This window comes from Neopelma chrysocephalum, unplaced genomic scaffold (genome assembly GCF_003984885.1).
Source record: "Neopelma chrysocephalum unplaced genomic scaffold, ASM398488v2 Primary Assembly neopelma1_65, whole genome shotgun sequence".
NCBI classification, from domain to species: domain Eukaryota; kingdom Metazoa; phylum Chordata; class Aves; order Passeriformes; family Pipridae; genus Neopelma; species Neopelma chrysocephalum.
Genome location: NW_020897722.1, coordinates 6,708,714 through 6,728,387, shown reverse-complemented (window position 1 = coordinate 6,728,387; position 19,674 = coordinate 6,708,714). Strand labels below are relative to the sequence as shown.

At 41.8% G+C, this 19,674-nt stretch overlaps 1 long non-coding RNA gene across 1 annotated transcript in view; it reads right to left on the bottom strand.

The window, feature by feature from the left end:
* Positions 1-10,949: 10,949 nt before the first annotated feature.
* The window catches only part of LOC113967883, a 52,825-nt gene continuing 44,100 nt past the window's right edge, over positions 10,950-19,674 (bottom strand). The window contains exon 3 of the long non-coding RNA XR_003534304.1: positions 10,950-11,667. This is a non-coding gene — a long non-coding RNA (uncharacterized LOC113967883). The remainder of the gene's footprint in view (positions 11,668-19,674) is intronic.

Sequence of the window (19,674 nt, the reverse complement as noted above, 5' to 3'; positions counted from 1 at the left end):
ATGTGCCAAGGGAAAAAAAAAGTTGGGAGTTAAGGCTCAGCATCACATGGTGAATTTAATAGAACAACTGAGAAGTAGCCTGTAATCTTGAACCACTGCTAGGCTTACATCATTATCCTGTTCATCCAAACAAAGCTGTGGCACACTGAAGCCCCAGGTGCTTTGTTTATTGTGTGCAATCAGTTCAACTTGTCATTTCACCTACACTTTCTATTACCCAGTGTTTTCCTGAGAAGCTTCTAACAAACGACTCGGGTGAAAGATTTCCTGAAATGAATAACTATTTGTGAGTCAGTGCATGGTATTGGATTTCACCTGCTGTGGTTTTTGGGAGAGAGAAATTTAGAAGGAAAAATAAATAGATTTAAATGACTGGTAGGTTAGTTTGAGGACCTCCCAGTACCAGGTAATGGCCCTATATCCCGTTGTCAGCCTGCTCTGTCTTCAACTTGCCGGGCTCAGCCTACATGGAGGCAGAATGGTCTGTTCTTTTGTCACAACTAATGAGCCCAGGGGAGTTGTTTTCCTTCCTGAACTTTATGGTTGTATATCCCTAATATGTGTCCTCTTCTGCTGAGTAAATACTGTGTGGGAGTGCAAGGAGGAATGGCCGACTTTAAATTGCAATAAGAGAGATCTTCTGCTAAGAAGGGTATATTTCTACTAAGGAGGTCTCCTACCAAGCATCAGCAGAGAGGCTTTTAACCCACATTGCAGTGCAGTCAAAGCCTCTGGAGTGTCTTCTACAGTGCGTTACACCTCTGATTATGGGGGTAGAGGGATCAGTACGACTATCCTCAAATTTAATACTCCCCTAAGATGGGCTGGTTTTTTCTAACTATTTTCAGGGCTTTCAGTGAAAATGAAAGTGGGTGGGTGAATACACAGCTGAACAGAGCTTTGGAGCCCACCAGTTCAGCTCACCAAACACCAGTGTTGGGAGTCACTGCTGCAGTCTGGAGATTGGCAGCTCCCCACCTTCATGCACCTTGCCAGTGGGAAGAGTGAGGTAGAGAGAGTGGAGATACATCTCTGTGGCTTGGGTCCCTGGGGTGAACAAATGAAAGAAAGGGATGTTTAAGAGATGTGTGCCATTAAAGTCAGCATTTCAAGTTGCTAAATAATAGGCGGCATTGTGAAGCTCCTCCAGGGAGGAGGTTTCTGGTGGTAGCTCTCTCTGTGCCTCCCTGCTGTGAGTCATTGTGAACTCAAGTTCAGAGGAATTGGTACCAAGGAAAAAGCATTGAGATAATAACCTTGAAAAATCAGAGGACAGAAAGGGGGAAAAAAAGGGAAAAAAATTATGCACTGAAAAGAGCAGAACTGCCTCACCTTAAAAGCATTCTGTAAATCATGGAATCGTGCTTCCCAGCTGTATGCCTTTATCAAAGCCACCATCTTTTCAGGGTGTAGAGACATGTGCATTGAGATTTAAGGACTGTACATATTGTGCCACACAGCCTAAGCCAGTGGTTGGTATGCTGCCATTTTTGCAAACCAACTCATCAAGGCAGTGGAAATGTTTTTAAATCTTATGCTTGCAATTATAAGGAACAATAGTTTGTAGTGCCTCGGGAGAAACAGTGTGCTGTGATTTCCTTTCTCTAAGCATGCAGGTCTCTGGTGTTAAGAACACTGACATCTATTCAGGCATGTTTTACCTTTCTAAGAGCCATAGACAATGCCATGTTGTGTGGGAATTTCGTGGTGTTTCCTAGCTGCTGGGCCTTCTTTTCTTGGAGATAAACACACATTGTGTTATTAAGAAAGACCCTTCAAGTTGCTGTTCTGATTTATATTCCCTTCTACACTGGTGCATGCATTTATTGTTTGTTAAAGGCTGACAGCCCTGGAGACCTAAGCTCTTTATTTATCCACGGAGTGAAATTCCTCTCTCTGTAGAGGGGATGCCAAAGGCACTAATTGTCAATGATGTTGTTGCACACAAAAAATATCCTTTTTCTATTTTCCACCCAGAATAATTTTGCCATGTGAAGGAGAACTCCTGAAATGGAAGCTGATTTGGAGAATACATCTAACAGAGGCAATGGGCCTTCAGCTTGGAAACCTGGATGAGCCCAAGTGAAGGTGGGGGGAAGAGTGAAGTGCTATCAGAGGTGGGATTTTTTTTTTCTGTGCTCAAAAGTAGAATGTTCTTTGTGGAGTAAACTTGAGAACTGGACTGTATAATCAGAAGTGACCAATAACCTCTATTTTGGCAGCAGGACCCGTATGCCAGTGACACTGTCCTTGTGGGGGAGCCCAGAACAGTTTCAGACAGGAGCTCTGGGTGGGCACACACCTTCACATTAGGGATTGTCACCATCACAGTGTAGGACTCAAATGTCAGAGAATTTTAGTAGTTTTTTTGCTAATCTGTTTTAAATTATCTAATATATTCCAACTGAGCTCTTTTAGCTTCCTGCTTTTCTCTGCTTTGCATCTTAGGCCTACCTAGTATCTGCTGGACCAGAGCAATCAAAAATGTTGGCATTCTATTCCTATTATTTTTGGGAAGAAGGAGAGAGAGGGAGATCTTGTAAGAGCAAAAAATCACCTTGTATGTTGATTTTAAATGTGGTCCTGACATATGACTGTATTACAGCTTGCAAAAACCAGAATTTATAGAAATGACCAACTAGTTGCCAACAGCCTATAAAAAGTAATGTTAAATGGCTTTTTTATTTACTTATTTCCTTCTATAAAAAGGAGGTGGTGCTAAGGAGAAAAACTGAATTTAACAAAAAGCTGAATTTCTGTCTTCTCTATTACATTCCTTTAACAACTCTTTAAGTAGGCCACATCCTTCAGCCTTATTCATCTCTGAAATCCCAGAGAGCAGGAAGCTCACATTTAATCTGAGGAAAGATAGCAGCTTTGGCCCAGTGTTTGTTTTGCTCCAGTATTCTACAGGAATGGCTACAGGGCATTCTACTTGAGAAACGTGAAAAGCAAATTTATTTTAATTACATCAATTTATGTTCATTAAAAAGCCTCCTCAATAACTAACCCTGGTATTGAATTGTTTTGTATCTCTTCTTAATTCACTCACACAATGTTTATTCAATTTAATTGACAGCAAGGGTGAATTTATAGGACTATAATTCACGTTTCTGGTGAAAGGAAAAAAACGTGGAACTATATAATTTGCTGCAAAAATGAAGTAGGGAGATTCATCAGAGCAAACTGTATATTCAATTTTAATAGTTTCCCTCATCAGGGTCTCTTAATGGGGTTTCTTTTCGCAATTACTTTAGGGCATTTGAAGCTACCTATTGTGAGAATTTGCCAAACAACACTGAAATAAATACAAATATTAGATGAGTTTTTAGCAGCGTAACACATTCACTTCCTTCTATCCTTGATACCGTTTTCTAGAGTAAAAAAATACTGTATTTCCAACAGGGTAGGTTCTCTCTCTTTTTTGAAATCAAAACCTCTGCTTCACCATTTCAGCATAAGTTGTGGTTTTGTAATGAATAATCAGACCACTTGTGTTTCCTGAGGATCACAAGTAAGGAAAGTGCCTCCAAATAAGCTGTTGATAATTCTTGCTCAGCTTTTCTATGCATGGGTGCATTGAAAAAAAGGAATAAAGTGGGATCTGACCACAGGACCTACCTGCTCATGGGGAAGGATTCTGTATTTGAGTTCTGGGTTTTCAAGAAATTACTCTGTTGTCAGTATAGTACTTTTGAAATTACAAGATTTCTTTTTTGTGCTAAAATAAATAAAGGTAATATGATGCTAAGTATTAATAAATGGAGTTTATTTGTCCAGACAATCACCCTTCAGTATAGAAATCAAAGGCACGAATGAACTTTGGCCTTGCTGTGTGAAGCTTTTGCAATATAGTGATTATTATCAGATCTCAATAATTTCCAGTAAAGCGTAAGTAGCATCAACAACTGCTATCACACAATTTCATTGGGCTTTCAGATAAGTATCTGGAAGTAAAACCAGGTTTTAGAGGTATAAAGAATGCAATTACCATTTTAATATCTCTGCACAGGGAACAGGAAGATTAATTTTTGTAGGTCTATTTTCATGATTTTTCACAGGTTGGGAAAGATATGCAAAAAGCTGGCAACAATGCACTAGAAATAAATTAAGTGCTGCTGATAGCTAATTAAAGCAGCAAAACCAGATAGCGGAATTACTGGAAAAATCAAAATCTCTTGTGCTTTAAAATCAGCTGTACTTGTGACTGGGTTTCCAAGAAGAAAGAGGAGAAATTTTGATATTGTTGGCTCTCGTTTCTTGATGAATTCTAAATCAGCATTTTCAAAGCAAGGCTATGTCTCAGAAGTCCAGAGAACAGAAAAAAAAAATTCTTTTTCTTCCCCTTTAGGCCATGTTTATTGTTATAAACTCGTGAGTGTATTTATTGTTACCTGTCAATTCCTGTATTCTAATATACATGGATATAGTGTGTTTTATAGCTTAATTTTGAGCTCACTCACTGCTTCCCGACAAGGCTTTTAGAGTTGGTCCAACAGAAATTGAACTCAGCTTCTAAACACTGTGGATACGTGACTACTTTATTGAGATACAGTTTAAGAGAAGAGGTATAAGCTGGCAAATCTACCAGAGAGCTGGGCTTCTTCTGGGGAAAAGCAGTTGTGTTTTGGCACAGAATCAGCAGGAGATTTGCTGCAAGCGGCTGGTGACCTTCTCTTTTCCTTTAAAACTCGATGTGAGCTGAGCATTAGTAGCTGTGCTACATCTGGGGGGGTGGAGAAGGGGGATGATGTACCGTCCCCAGCCTGCACAGCAGTGTGCAGCATCATGTCAAAATCAAGATGGACTTGATAACTCTAATTAGGATTATCTGCCTCTAGCATGCTGCCAGGGATGCTGCTGAGATGCTGGGGGGGTCTGCGAGGTGGCGAAACAACAAACGGCGATCGGCGAGAAGAATAGACTCAAACCCGTCAAAGGGCACGTTCCACTCTTTTCCTGCCTCTGAAGCATTAGAGATATTGAGCTTATATTTTAGACTGGAGATAAAGTACGGAAAATCCATGACTTTTAGATCCTGCTACAAATTAATCTATTCAGCAGGCAGAAAGTTTTAAAGCGGGTTCAGACTTGCGGCGTCGCACTGATCTCCGCAGGCAGGAGCAAAGTCACAGCCTGTCGTGCCTCTGACAGCTCCCTGCAACAGGAACGGATAGGTGGCAGATTTTAATGACTCATTAATGTAGCTGGCCACATTTCTATAAATGCTGGGAACATTGATGTCTCCTGCAGCATATTTCTGAGGTGCCTGGGGTTTAGTGCCAAAGGTGTTGAGATTGTTGCAGGTTACATTGTTACATGGAATTTTCTGGTTTGAGGGATGTGGGGTGGGAGGAAAGAAGAATGCAAAATACATGTACTTGGGGAACTCTAGAATATTTAGCTGTGTTTGCCTATACTGGATTTGTCTAGTGGTAATATGAAGGCCATAAACTTCTTGCCACAGTAACCTTAAAACTATAAAGTCACACAGCTGAATGAAGTCCTTTAATACATTTGTATGCAAAAAACCTCTATGATTTTAAACCTTCCTTAACTGTCTGTCTTTGAGGAGTTAAATTTATGGTTGCTCCATTGACATCTCTTTTAATGACTAAAGTATAATTAAATCAAATAAAATTAGTTTATAGCTAGTGGAAGAAAGTAAGGACCTTTTTTCATCCATTCTCCTTTTAGTGAAGAAGACAGCACTAACTTCCTCTTTCCGAGTGATTATGACCTGTGATTTGAAAGATGGTATTTCTTGGCACCCTTTTCCTGCTGTTGCTTTTCCCCTAAGCATCAATAATAAATGCTCAAGAAGAAAACTATTTCAACAACCTAAAATTTTCTAAAATAAAGTGGCAAAAGCATTTTTTTTCACCCCCCAAGTATTGCTGATCCCACTTCAGAAATTTGATTTCTTTTAAAAGCACATATCTGAGCTTTCCAGAAATTTATTCCAGAGCAGTTGCATCCAGGGGTTGAGACACCCCCTGTGAGAGCCACAGAGAGTCCAGAATTACAGCACACATTGTTTCTGAGCAGGAATAATGTCCTGGTTACTCACCCACTCACAACTGCATTGCCCCAGGTCCTGCAGTGTAAAATCAGCCCATGCCATGCCTGGGCCGTGTCAGCCAGGAGTGTGTTTACAGTCGAACCACCAGGATGACTTGTGTGGGATGCATTCTCCATGAAACGTCCTAACTCCGCAGAGATAACTCTGCCTGTGGGTTGTCATCCTGCCTTGACATTTTGAAGTGTTTTAGCTCTGCAGTTTCACAGTGAATTCTTCTCTCTGCTGGTGCTGTTGACAAGCTGCCTTCTGCACAACTCTGCATCTCCATGAATCCTTTTAGGAGTCAGTTTTAGTGAGCAGTAACAGCTCCGAGCAGGATTGACCCCACCACTGGCTCCTTGCAGAGCCCACACTTACCTTGTGCTCTGGGGTTAGAGCTGCCCCAGCCCTGCAAGGCAGGGAGGGGCTCCCCAGAACCACAGACTTTAGTGTGACTTTGTGTAAGATCCTTGCCAGCCCTCCTTGTCAGCTGGAAAACAGAAATAATACCATCCTCCATCCCTACAGAGGGTTGCTGACAAATGTCTCTTCATTTCAGAAAGTATTTGAATTTCACTTAGTCTTATTAATACAATTAGCTAAAGTGAAGAGTCAGAAGCTGATGGGTATCCCTTGCTCTAATAGAGTTATGGGGTTTGGTGATGCTGAGCACTCTGCAGCTCACTCCAGTCACTTCAGAGAATAAAAAGAGCTGGTTTCAGCTGCCTACACCACTGCCAGAAAAACAGATACTGGGTATACTCAGAAAGTCTTTATTTAAAAAGTAAAAAACAACAAAAAACTTAGGGAAAGCTATAAATGCGAGAGAAGTATGTCTGTAGTTTCTGTTTAATTTAAACAGACCTTTGAATTCTTCCCATCACTGGTATTGGGATTTTTAATCGTGACACAGATCAGCACTGTGGTCACTGGGGATTTCCAACAGACCTGCCCCTGGGGATCTCAGTGTCCTCCCCATCTTCCTCACATGTGTGGTACATGGCTGGTGGGAGCTGCAGCAGGAGTGCCAGGATTGCTCTCCCAAGCAGGAGCTGAAGGTAAGCATGTAGTAAGTATGAATTTATTGTCCATTTGGAAGGCAGCAATACTCTTACTAGGGTGATAGGAAAAGCAAGGGGTTTCTGCATTGTGGTTTTTGGTTTTTTTAAAGGATGATAATTAGGAGGAGAGGAATGGATCCTTCTGTTTCACTGTGTGTTTCCTTATGGAAGGGGAAGTGCTGGCATCTAACAGAGGAGGCAGAATTTTATGCCAAAACCCAGTACTTTCTTTGGTTTATTTGCTCTAGACAATAGCTGCACATCAAAAAACCTTTTGGTAGAAGTGCGTCTTTGGATATCATCTCACAGGAGACAGAGGAGCCACAAATGAAAAATTCTCTTCCCAACTGTGTTCTACTTTTTAACTTCACAGGAGGCTGTGCTTTAGAGAGCTTTGACTATTACTAAAACAGTAAATTTTTTTTAATTAAAAACAACAGCAGCAATAAAAGGGAGAGTAGAAAAAATGCTTAGAAAATGCTTTCAAACTAAAAAATTACTTTCTTTGTGACTGTTTCTATGGGCCTCTTTCATGTCCATGTTCTCTGGATGTTTCAGCAGAGTGTGAGGCTGGCACAGAGGCTGGGAAGAGCAGTTTATGTCGTGTTCCACCTCACACAGAGCTGTGCTGGAAACCACGTGGGAGTGAGGCTGGGCAGGTTCATCTCTGGGCTAATCAGAAGAGAAAAATGCCACACAGATGAGATGAATAAGCATGGCAGAGTAAATTTTAACAGTTTTGCCAAAGTAATTTGAATTAGACAAACCTTTGATGTCTACAAAGCTGGACTTGATATCCCAGTGGGAGCAGGTTTTCCCATTATATGTTCATTTAATTATTATTAAAAAAAAAAGGCTTTTTGACAGACTCATATGCTTGATTTTGAACTCTCGGAGAATGCAGAGATCTAGCCAGACAAAAAAACTGAAGAACAAGTAACACCAAACTGTGGCTTTTATTCCTTGCTTACTTCTCTATTACTTAGGTGTGTGTTTGTGTGAAAAGGGGTAATTTTTGAAAAGTTTTTCCAACTCCTTACTCGAGTTGCAATCTATAATAAACACAACTTATAAAATGAGGGACAGATCTTCAAGTGACGCAAGGAATTTGTTGCGTTGAATGTGTGGGGGTTCTGCCTCAGATGTAAGTGCAGCCAATAATCTGTGAGCAAGGTCAACGCAGAGGAGGCAAAGTACATTTTTAATTTACACACCTACGTGCTTGTGGCAGGTGTTGAAAGTGGCATCACCAATGAAGGGAAAACACAAAAGATACAGGAAGATGTCTGGCATGATCAGTTTTTAAGCCATGCACTTGAAAATGATACGATCTGAAGTGCAAAGTTTTAATGTAGAGAATTTTATACTTCAGCAAGAATGCTCCTGCCCTGCTGATGAGCTGACATTTGCGGTCAGTTATTTCCCAGAGGTACTGGCAGTTTTATAATTATGCCCTCAGTTAGTGATGCTTTCCTGCTCCTGTCTCACCCCACACAGATTTGCAGTGGTGAGGGTTTCAGCTGTGGGTGTGATGCTTGACATGCACTGACCAGAAGTAACCAGAGTAAAGGAAGAGCTGGGATTAGTCCGAGTGTTTGTTTAGCACCGAGTCATGTTTCCACTTCAGTGAATTCTTCAGGGTCACGAAGTGTTCATTAGATGAATGGGAATATGTATATTTGCAAGAAGGCTTTTGCCACCCTTGGATAAAGCATGACCATGTTGCCTGGGGACACAACAGGAATGACCTCCCTGCCTCCCACTGTGCTGAGAGCACTCCCAGGGAGCAGAGAGAACTGCTGCCCGAGAAAGGCTTTTCTCATCATCTAACATTTTCCTAATTTCACATATTTTCCTGAAATCAAATTACTTGTATGGAGTGAAACCTTCCGTTCCAGTGCCACAAAACAGAACTGTGTCTTGAGCTCTTAAGTGCAGGTTTCTTGACATGGAGAGTCAGCAGTGGCCATGTAACATGGAATGGAAGTAACTTCATCAAGGTGACTTTTCCCTCTGGTCACCCTTACAAATGCTGTTACTTGCCAGAGTCCCATTCTCAGTATCTTCTTCAATGACAATGTGAATACCTTAGTGAAGTTCTCTCAAGGATATTTCTTATTCTGCCCTAATAAGACTTTCCCCCAGCTGGAGACCTGGGCTTTGCAATCTGCAGTTGCAGAGACTGGACTTTACTGGTCGCCATCAGAGATCAGGTTTAAATACAGGATCAAACTGTGCCACCTTGGTGAAGCTCATGATAAACAGAAATTTAAAAAAAAAAAGGGAAAAAGTTAATTATTTCAATTGTTTTCATAGCATAGTAGGTTTTCAGAAATAAACAAAATATGTGTTTTGTTGGGTTTTTTTTCCCTCGAATCGTTTGTCAAGTTGGCAAATTATGGGCATGCAGAGATAAATTATTGGAACATTTTCTCTGTATTTGCATGCATATATATATGCACAGATATATATAAACATTTGTATAAGTGTATTTGTGCACATGCAAGCAAATAAATGATGTATGTGCATGTGTTTGTTTGGAGATATATATACACAGAAGTATGTTCATGTACACACCCAGGAAAATAATTTTTCCATACCCTTTCTGTTGTTTAACAATACTGAAATATTGGCATTCAGCAATCTAGATCCTCAAATGTGTTGAAGAAACATAGATTTTAATGGTGTTAAATGAACCATTTAGCACAGAGGGCCTCTCACCTTCAGTGGCACACTCTCAAAATGAAATCCAGTGTTCAGATACAATAATAAAAAGAAGAAAAACAATATTACCTGTTTAAAGAGAATATAAAAATCCAATTAAGTTCCGAATTTTAATTTGCTTGCAAGCTTGGGTTTGTTGCTCTGTGAAAAGAATGAAAATGTAAATGACATTTCTGTGTGTTATCTACATAATCCAGAGGCTAAAATATCCTGTCATGCTTATTTTGTCTAGTGATGATAAAACTAAACAGTTCTAACTGAATTTCCTGTAAATGGGCAAACAATCAAAATTGAACATCTTTATATTCTGATCTTTCATTAATTTATGTGTAAATGCTGCTATAAAGAGATTAGCTCTTGAGAAAGAGAATGAATTTTGCCTGGCAGGTGACAGCAGTGATGGGCTGTGGCACATGAAGTGCTGTGTGTGGGAGAAAGCTGGAGAGATCACTCCCTTCTGAACTTTGAACTCAACAAAAGACAAGAGAGGCAGCTCTGCAGTCCTGAGCCCCACATGGCACCAGCCATCGATGCTCAGACTGTTGTGCCTGGGTGTCACCACCACCTCCTGACACTTCTTGTCCCTCAGTGCAGTGGATCAACCACAGCCATTTGCTGAGTTGTGTCTTACTTGAATTGGTAGCACATATTGGAGCGGGGCAGAGTGAAAAGGTGACCTGGGGGTGCAGGAGAGAGATAGTGTGGCAGGACATTGCCCAAGGGAATTCCCTTCTGTTCCAGCCATGGCTCAGGCAATAACCTCAGCACAGTAAATTCTGCTTCCCGTTGCCACTGACTATTCTTGCCTTTCCTTCTTTCCTTAGGTGGAAAAACACCTATACATCTCCAAATCAGCAATTAGCTGTTACCCACTAGCCTTGCTAGCAAAGAGAATGTCCTAGGGGTGAAGCAAGAACAAAATATACCTTAATCCTCCCATGCCTCTGCAGGCTGGAGCCATCCATGCCTGTATGCCTGTATCCATGCCATTTCCCTCCAAGGAGCATTTCCTCTTCCTAAATAAACCAGCACAACTTCAGATACTTAGAGCTCAGAGGAGCGAGACAGTTTTGGTGCTTTATTTGCATATTTAATGTATTGTTAGGGAAAGATATTTGACAAATTGGTAATTGAGTAGCACAGAATATGCCTGTGCAAGTGGTACCTGCAGAGGAATAGGTGCTACATGCAGACTGGTCTAAGTCAGGTTACTCTCAGAAAGTAACTCTAGTTATGATTTATTTAAGATAATTTAAAACAGGCAAAAGTTGGAATGTCATTTTATCAGACTTTTGTGCCTAATGATGGGATTAAGAATTCAAACAAAGGAGTCTGTGGGGTGTTGAGCAAGACTGAAAATTCTTGGTGTCTGATTTTTTAAATACCAGCGTCTGTAATGATGGGTGCCCAGTCTGAAGTGTATCCAGCCCTCCAGTGCTGGGAAATCTGCTCCTTTTGAAACAGTCAGAGAGGTTGTTTATATGATTTCCAGGTTTTGATATCAAATCCAGAAGAAATTATTAAGTTGTTCTTGTGAACTAAAACTGTACAGAAAATAGGGCTGTAAAACTACTACATCTGAGAGTTGATAGGAAGCAGCTTTGCCTGTTTTTCCTCTTTTTTACAAGTTATATGTACTGCTCCTGATTAATCACACTACAAATTTTGACACCTTTGAACTGTTCATTATGTGGCAGCACTACAGCAGGAATGGGAACAGCATCAGCTGAATCCAGATTCTTCTGTGCTTCACAAAGTTATGTGCCCATTCTGCATTTCTCCAGCTTCAGAAAGGTGGCAACTTTTAGAGCTCTTCTTGTCCTGTAAAGCAATTAAAGGACAGCCAGGTAAGTTTTAGACAGAAGTAAAAAGTAATCTTGTCTTTATTTTTCTGTATAAAGAATTGTTTTTGTAATGTATATTGTCTCTACTGTGGTCCTACAGCCTGCTTCTTGTTCAAGGTTATGCTGCCTGTGAAAATGAGAAGAATGGATTGTAAGGGTATGCCGAGATAGCATAAAAAACATGTCCAACATGACAAAGCTAACACTGCATGATTTTAACCCTTTTCCATTTAGAGCCTCAAAAACAATCTCAGGCCCTCGTCTCAGTTTCTTACAGGCAATTTGTTATGCAAGAAACATCACCTTCAGCATCTTATATGAAACAACCAGCTGTTGTGCAGCTCTTCCATATTAACCTCCTTCATGCCTCTTCAAAGGTGGCCCAGCACCTGTCTCAAGGCAGCATGTGAAAATTAGTCACAAGTGTTTATAAACATACTATAAACCTGTTATCATATTTATAAAAATGAACTTAGAAAAAGTCTGAAAAGCTGTGATGATGCAGCTACAATTTTATCCAGTACTTGGGTGGTTTTTTTTCCTGCATCACAGCAAACCCCAACCCATGCAGTCAGCAAAGCTGCTGCAAGCACTTCCCTGCTGTTTATGTTCCTGGAATTTAAGAACTTGAGCCTGCCCCCATTTTAAAAGCTAAACACTAAATTCAACCAGCAAAAGATTATGCAGTGCCAGTGCTTTCTGATACAGCTAAAAAAAAATTCATCTCGTATGATTTATTTGTGTTTGAATATTGAATCCCGAAGGGGTGGTAGCTATTTATTGTAATTCTGTGGAGATGGAGTACATGGCTCTGAACAGCACAGTGGTAGAACAGGGTTGATTACTCAGCTCCATTCCATTCAAACCAACTCACTTTGCCAAAAAGTCTTGCAGTGGGACTTTTCCATGTACTCTGTTACTTTTAAGCCCTAACTCAAGCACTGCACAGAAACCAGCAGGTCTGGAAAGATTTCAGAAGAGCTGTTCACTGTGTGCTTCCACACATGCTGTTTTTGCTACAGAGGCTGCAAGTCCCTCTGTGCTGTTTGTGACACAGTTTGTACAAGTGGCTCTGCAGTCTTAATGGTCCCTTCCAAGAAAGAGCTCTAATAGTTCCCTGGAATTGCATTCAGTCTGCGGGGCCCCTGGAGCTGGAGTGCAATTAGTGGCTGTGGATTGGGACAGGAACACGAAGAACTCCCAGGCTGTATTGACCCAATAAATCATAATGGCTCTGTCTGGGCCTGGACAGGCTGTTGCTCATCCAGGAGGTTTGGTGCATGCCACAGGGAAGCTTTTGGCGTGACTTGAGGTCCTGCAGGAAGGACAGACTTGCGATGTGTCTGCTGGAACTAAACCCAGGAGTTTGACCCCAGAGAACAGTTCTGGAAACTGGGACTCCATTTCCCCATAAGCTTTGAGGGCAGGTGATTTTAAAAGCCATATGGGAGCTCTGTGGGCAAAACCAGCTCATGACACCTTGCTGGGTCTGTTCATTTGCTGCTCCTGGCTGGACCATTCCTTGCTGGCTTCTGTATCCATGTCTCTGCACATGGACAGAGATTTCTGTTGCTTCAATATATGCTTTCAGATGCCACAAGACAAACACCTCGGGGTGAGACAGACCTACTGGCATCTCAGCCCTCCTGTTGGAACAGCCCTGAACTAGCTGTCCAAGATCTTTCTATAATAATTGGGACCTTCTGGAGTGCTTTATCTTGACCTGAGGCCCTTGACACCTGCAGCCAAAGTGTGCATTTCATTGCTGATGGAGGAGCCACTTCACTGTCATGCATTTTGATGTTGTGTTGGGCAGTAAGTGCAGTGAACTTCACAAAATGTGATTATTCTCTGCCAGCAAAACATGATTTCAATCAAGTATTTTCCTGATTTTACACAATGAACATTAAAGCAAAGAGATAAGAAAATCTGTTTTATCTTACAGAGCCTCTCAAGTGCCTGAGACAGTTTCAAGTCCAGTGGCTGAAGTGAAGATAAATTAAGCACTGTTGAAATGCAAGAGTAGGTAGGGAACAGCTTCCCTTCTGCAGTCCTGGCAGTGCAACTGTCTGTGCAAGGGGAAATCCTTTTAATGTTAGAGAAATCCCTGGCTTTGAAATCTCCATTGTCTGTGTTATCTGTTCTTTTAATCTAACCATCCATTCCTTCAGCACTGGAGTTTCACTGTCACAGTACATCCTCTCAGTCCAGTTCAGGTGTCAAATTTCCAATATCAGCTTCTGAGTTCTCCCTCTTTTTTTTTAGCTTCTTTTTTTTTTTTTTTAACGAAAGGGGTTGGATCCACGTACACTGCAGTACATTCATATATAGTACACAAATGACCTGTCTCTAATCACAATGCTGCTTTTGGTAACTGCAATATTGATACAGCTGAACTTCAGAACAGTCTGAGCTCTTTGATGCTCCTCAGATTTGCACCATTTCAGGACTATGTTCTACAAGTATCTGTTTACATGGAGATAGAGGATGATTACACAAGAAATCTTTTCCATGTAAGTATATACTTTTTATGCCACTTCAATGTACCTTCACTTTAATTATATCATTCTACTATGTAGGCAGAATTCTGGAACTTCTTTCAAGATTCATATAACTCCCTGATCCTAATACACTTAAAAATGTGTTTGTAACATTCAGCTTAACACTGTGCAACTTCAATCCTAGCCTTAAGCTCACCTGTTTCAGAGCTCAGCATATCCCTAGGTGAGTGCAAGCTGACACAGTTTTATCTTTTCTGAAGAACTCTAATTTTTCCTTACCAAATACAGACTGAGAGGCAGGCTGCCCACAGAAGTTGTGATCAGAAGTGGATGTGTCAGCTGTTATCACCAAGTTGCACGGTTGTAATCATAACTGCTTGTATGTGTCAGAAGAAATTGGAATATTTACAGCGTTTTGGTGCAGCCAGAAGGAAACAATTACAAGTGAAATACAAACATACAGTCACGTATATAAATATATGGAAAAAGCACAAATGCTTGCACAGACGTGTGTTCACACTCATAGATAAACAAAATGCCAGTGGGAACAAGCAGAAAACGTGTTTGTAGGTAGAAAACATTACCAAAGAGACAGAATATAAAACCTCATGGAAGCAGAGGACAAGGTGAGTGTCTCCAGAGCAGAAGTGATGGCAGCAGCTCTTCTGTTCAAGGACTGAGGACCAGTGTGTGAAGGTGAGTCCAGTGAGCAGTTCTGATTCTGAGCTGGGAGGAAGCTGCATGTACCATGTGTGCTTTGCACTCTTTTTCACTGAGACAGATAAAGGCAAGAGGAAGGGTTTGTGTTGGAGAAACACTCCACAGTATTTTCAAAGTCTAATAGGAACAAGATACTCAGAGACACTACAATGTTCAATGACATTGATGCTGCAAGCAGGATGAGTGGGTCTAAACGGAGGCAGAAACTTTCTAAGGGCATGATACCAGGTGTGGGGGTGACCTCTAGGGTTTGGGTCTCCCTGCTACTATCCTTTCTGCAAGTTCACTTATCCCCTTCTCTCTTCTTATTCCTGAAATTGTGATACTGAGTGCATCCTCACATGGTCTGACCAAGTCATGTTCCTTCATGTGCACAGTAAATTCTGGCATTTCTTCTGACAATGCAGATAGGCTGAATTGTTTCATTTTATTCCTGCTAGGTTTTTTTTTTGTCTATATGCTTCTTGGGAAATCAATGCTCAAAGGAGCAACCTGTCTATCTCTGGCTTACACGCAGTTCCAGCTGAACAGCACCAGGCTTCCAGCAGAAGGATTGAAAGAACAAAGAAAAAGGTTCATTTAATTTACCTTGAGGGATAGTTCATTTTTCAAATAGAGACAATTTGAAAAACACAAAGCCCTATGCCAATATCTTGGTCACTTTCAAAAACAAAATTAAGTCTTTCTCGGTAGGAAAATAAATGGCAATGCTATGTCCATTTGCATCCAGCAGCAATTCTGCAGCTAATTTCCCAGTAATTGATATGCTGCTGTATTGCTTTATTATGAGTGTTGAAGCTTTAAACATTCAGGTCCAGGCCAGACTTGGCCTAGCACCAAAGTGGGCATTTGCCACGTACCCAGCAGGCTGTACCCAGCAGGCTGACCAGTACACAACAGCCATCAGAGCTGGCACAGAGCTTAAACACTGATGTCCACTGGTGGTCTGAATACAGCTTAGAATATTATGGGCCAAAAATCCTAACTTACACAGGGCTACTTAATGAAACCAAGAACTGACCTAGACAATATGAAACCAAACATCACATTAGAAAAGAAGCTGCCATTAAGTAGCTGATAAATGGATGTTTCTATGAGTAGGATTTCAGGATGCTAAATTTAAACCAATGTCTTTTTTCTGAGCGATGCTGATAAGTATCTTTATTATGTATGAAAGGGACTGAGAGAGTGGCTTTCTGAGAGGTGCATAATGGTTACCTACTTATTAGAAGGATGTGTCTGGGTAGGCTTCATTCAGGCACATGTGATAACTTATTTTTAGATGCAGAACCCCCCATCAGCTGGGGTGTAGTGGATTATTTTCGTTGTCTGTTCTCCCAATACACATCCACTGAGCACTGCTGTTGTTGTGCTGTGGAGATGTACAGCAGGCTGTGTGTGCTCTGTACCTGTTACCTGGTTGTGCAGTGCAATCTGTGACTGTGGTATTGCTCTACCCACTTATGGCTCCTGCAAGGCAATTCCCTTGTTTATTCCTGCTCCTACCGCTGGGAATGAGGACTAATTTCTGTCATAGGCTCTCGTTACTCTTTCTATAGCACATCAGCTGGGCATCCCAGACTCCATTACCAGTGATACCACCTGCTGATGAGCTAATCCTCCTATGTTAACAAAGTGGCTTCAGAGTGAAAATCCTACTGCAATTACAGGGACAGCCTCGCCACACTTAGTGTTGGGATCCAAACAGCACTGGGCCGCTTGCTGCAGTCTTTGCTCAAGCAAGGACTAAGTGGAGGGCAGAGAGGTATTTTCCTTGCAGGACAGAGAAGGACATGGGAAAGCAGATGGGTACTTTGGACACAGGGGTCTGCTGGGCTCCAGCTGGGCTCTGCCAAGGGGGTTTGCCAGATGCCGCTCAAAGCACTTCCACTTTGCTCCTGCTCTGAACCACTCCTGAGAGGAGGCTATTGCTACCCCTGGACTCCAGGTGAGGCTTCCAGGCCCTGAAATCTTTGGGAATCTTCCTGGTGATGTCTGGCTTCAGCAATAGGGACTTTGTAGCTAAAAAATCACATCCACGGAGCCCCCCCTGCAACCTGGACCAGCATAAGGATGGCCCATGGGGTTTTGTTGCACTTGTGCTCTTCACCAATTCATGTAGTTTCCCTTTGACTTAGCAGATCCTCTTCAGCTTTCTGCAGCAAGCAGGTGTTTCTCCATATTTGCAGTCTGTGAACTTAAAGAAATTCTAAAATAATTTGTCATTTTATAAATAAGTTATACAAGCTGTCACCACAAATCTGTCACTGTGCAGACAGATGCAAACATGCGCAGTATGCTCCAACGCTGGGATCAGAATAAAGGCCATCTAAAAGCAATTACACTTCCAGGTATTAGGCAAACACAATTATTTAAATTGCTAGTCAAAAACAGTTGATAAAATAGATAATTAAAAAAGATTGACCTGAAAGCTGATTTTAAATTATTCTGTAACATGCACATAACTTATATAATTGCTCTCTCATGACCCAGCCTCCATTAAAAGGAAATTTCACCTAGGAAAAAAATTACGTGTGCAGCACATGGTGATTAAAATAAATACTTATTCTCTTGAATGCTGGAAATGATGTGAGGAACTGTATTAAAAAGTGGGAATGAATTAGCCCTGCATTGCAAACTGTAGTGCGGTCTGTCATTTTAATAAATCACACTCAAGGGTTATTGAAATAGAAAGTATGACAATGCATTAGCCCACAGAAATAGTAGATGACCTAAGTATTGTAGATATATAAAAATTAAGCTGGAAGAAGTCTGAATGAGATCATAGAATCATTTAAATTGGAAAAGACCCTTAGGAATATTGAGTCCCATCATTAACCCAGCACCGCCAAGGCCACCACTAAACCATGTCCCCAGATGACACTTCTATAGGTCTTTCAGGAATGGTGACTCCACCACTGATGGGTCTTTCAAGCCTTCCAGGAATGGTGACTCGACCACGTCCCTGTGCAGCCTGTTCCAGTGCTTGGCAACCATTTTGGTGAAGAAATTTTCCTAAGATCCAGTCTAAACCTCCCCTGGTGCAACTTGAGGCCATTTCCTCTCATCCAATTGCTTGTTACTTGGGAGAAGAGGCCAAAGGTCTCCTGGCTACAACCTCCTTTCAGGCAATTGTAGAGAGAAAGAAGTTCCCCCTGAGCCTCCTTTTATCCAGGCTGAGCCCCCTCAGCTCCCTCAGCTGCTCCTCATCAGACTTGTGCTCCAGACCCTTCCCCAACTCTGTTGCCCTTCTCTGGACCAGCTCCAGCCCTTCAATGCCTTTTCTGTTGTGAGGTCCCCAAAAGTGAACACGGGATTCGAGGTGTGGCCTCACCAGTGCCAAGTACAGGGAGATGATCACTGCCCTGGTCCTGCTGGCCACACTATTGCTGATACAGGTCAGGTACCATTGGCCTTCTTGGCCACCTGGGCACACCCTGGCTCACGTTCAGTCACTGTTGACCAGCACCTCCAGGTCCTTTTCCACTGGGCCGCTTTCCAGACACTCTTCCCTCAGCCTGTAGTGCTGCACAGGGTTGTTGTGACCCAAGTGCAGGACCTGGCACTTGGTCTTGTTGAACCTCATAGTGTTGGCCTTAGTCCACTGATCCTCCAGCCTGCCCAAGATAAAGTAGATGCTGAGATAGTGGGAGACTTAGTTTATCTTATTCACAGTACAGGGACTCATAAATAACAGTGGGTCCTATCCTGCCACGAGCACATAGCTTGAGAGATAGCAGCTGCTGTGGAGAGGTTGCATTTACACCAGGCTAGACAGAAAAGAGGTAAAGAGGAACAAGAATTGTGGCACAGGCAGGTTGAAGGCCAGATTTCCAGACACATTTCATGCATCTTGATGAGGGAGATGGAAACCTTGGAGGAGCCTCAGATGCCCTTTGTGACCTGCCAAGGTCACACGAGCCTGACACAACGATGAAAAGCGAATGTGTAGCCCTGAGGCCAAATTAATGTCCTTAGTGTTGGGAGGCTGGTGGACGTGTGGCCACCTGACTGAGCTGGACACATCTGGGATCAATAGCAATTGCTGGAGAAGAAAAGCAGCTCTTTGGCTCACTTTGCAGTTGGCAGCCCCCTCTGCCTCTGTGGCAGTGTGTCATATGAACGGCTCACAAATACAGTGTGTTTGTGCAGTGCTCTCATGAAAGAAGAAAATCTTACAATGTCTCTTTTTTGTGATGATTCTTCAGAGTTAGATTTTAATGGCTGGATGCCCAGCTGGACTAAAGAAATGTAACTGTTGAGCAGCAGTTTATACCCAGTTCTATTGCTCTTGATCTTGATCATGATTGATGCTTTTGGTACCTATGGCCAAATATAAGCATTGGCAACAATACCATCAAACAAAAGATAAATGAATAAATTTTGACCTACAGCTACATATGCAGTTCAGAGAAACTAGTTGAAGACATGGCTAGCACCAAAGGACACTTTTTGAAGAAAATCTTGTAAGACTCCAGTTTTAATAGCATGTAGCTCTGCCAGTCTCATTGCAGAAACATGGGAGCACCTGCCTTCAATTTAAAGTGCTCTCCTGCACACGTTATACTTCTCCAGACCTGTCACTTCTCAGGAGGCTCTTTCTCAGGCAGTCTGCATTTTAAATCGAGCAGTTATGACAGTTTTCACTGCAAAAGGGGACAAATTAGTGAAAGCAGAATATGTAGAAATTCATTTACGGTAACTACTAAACAGTAACCAGAAAATATTGGCTCGGATTTTTGCAGTGACCATCCATAGAAAAA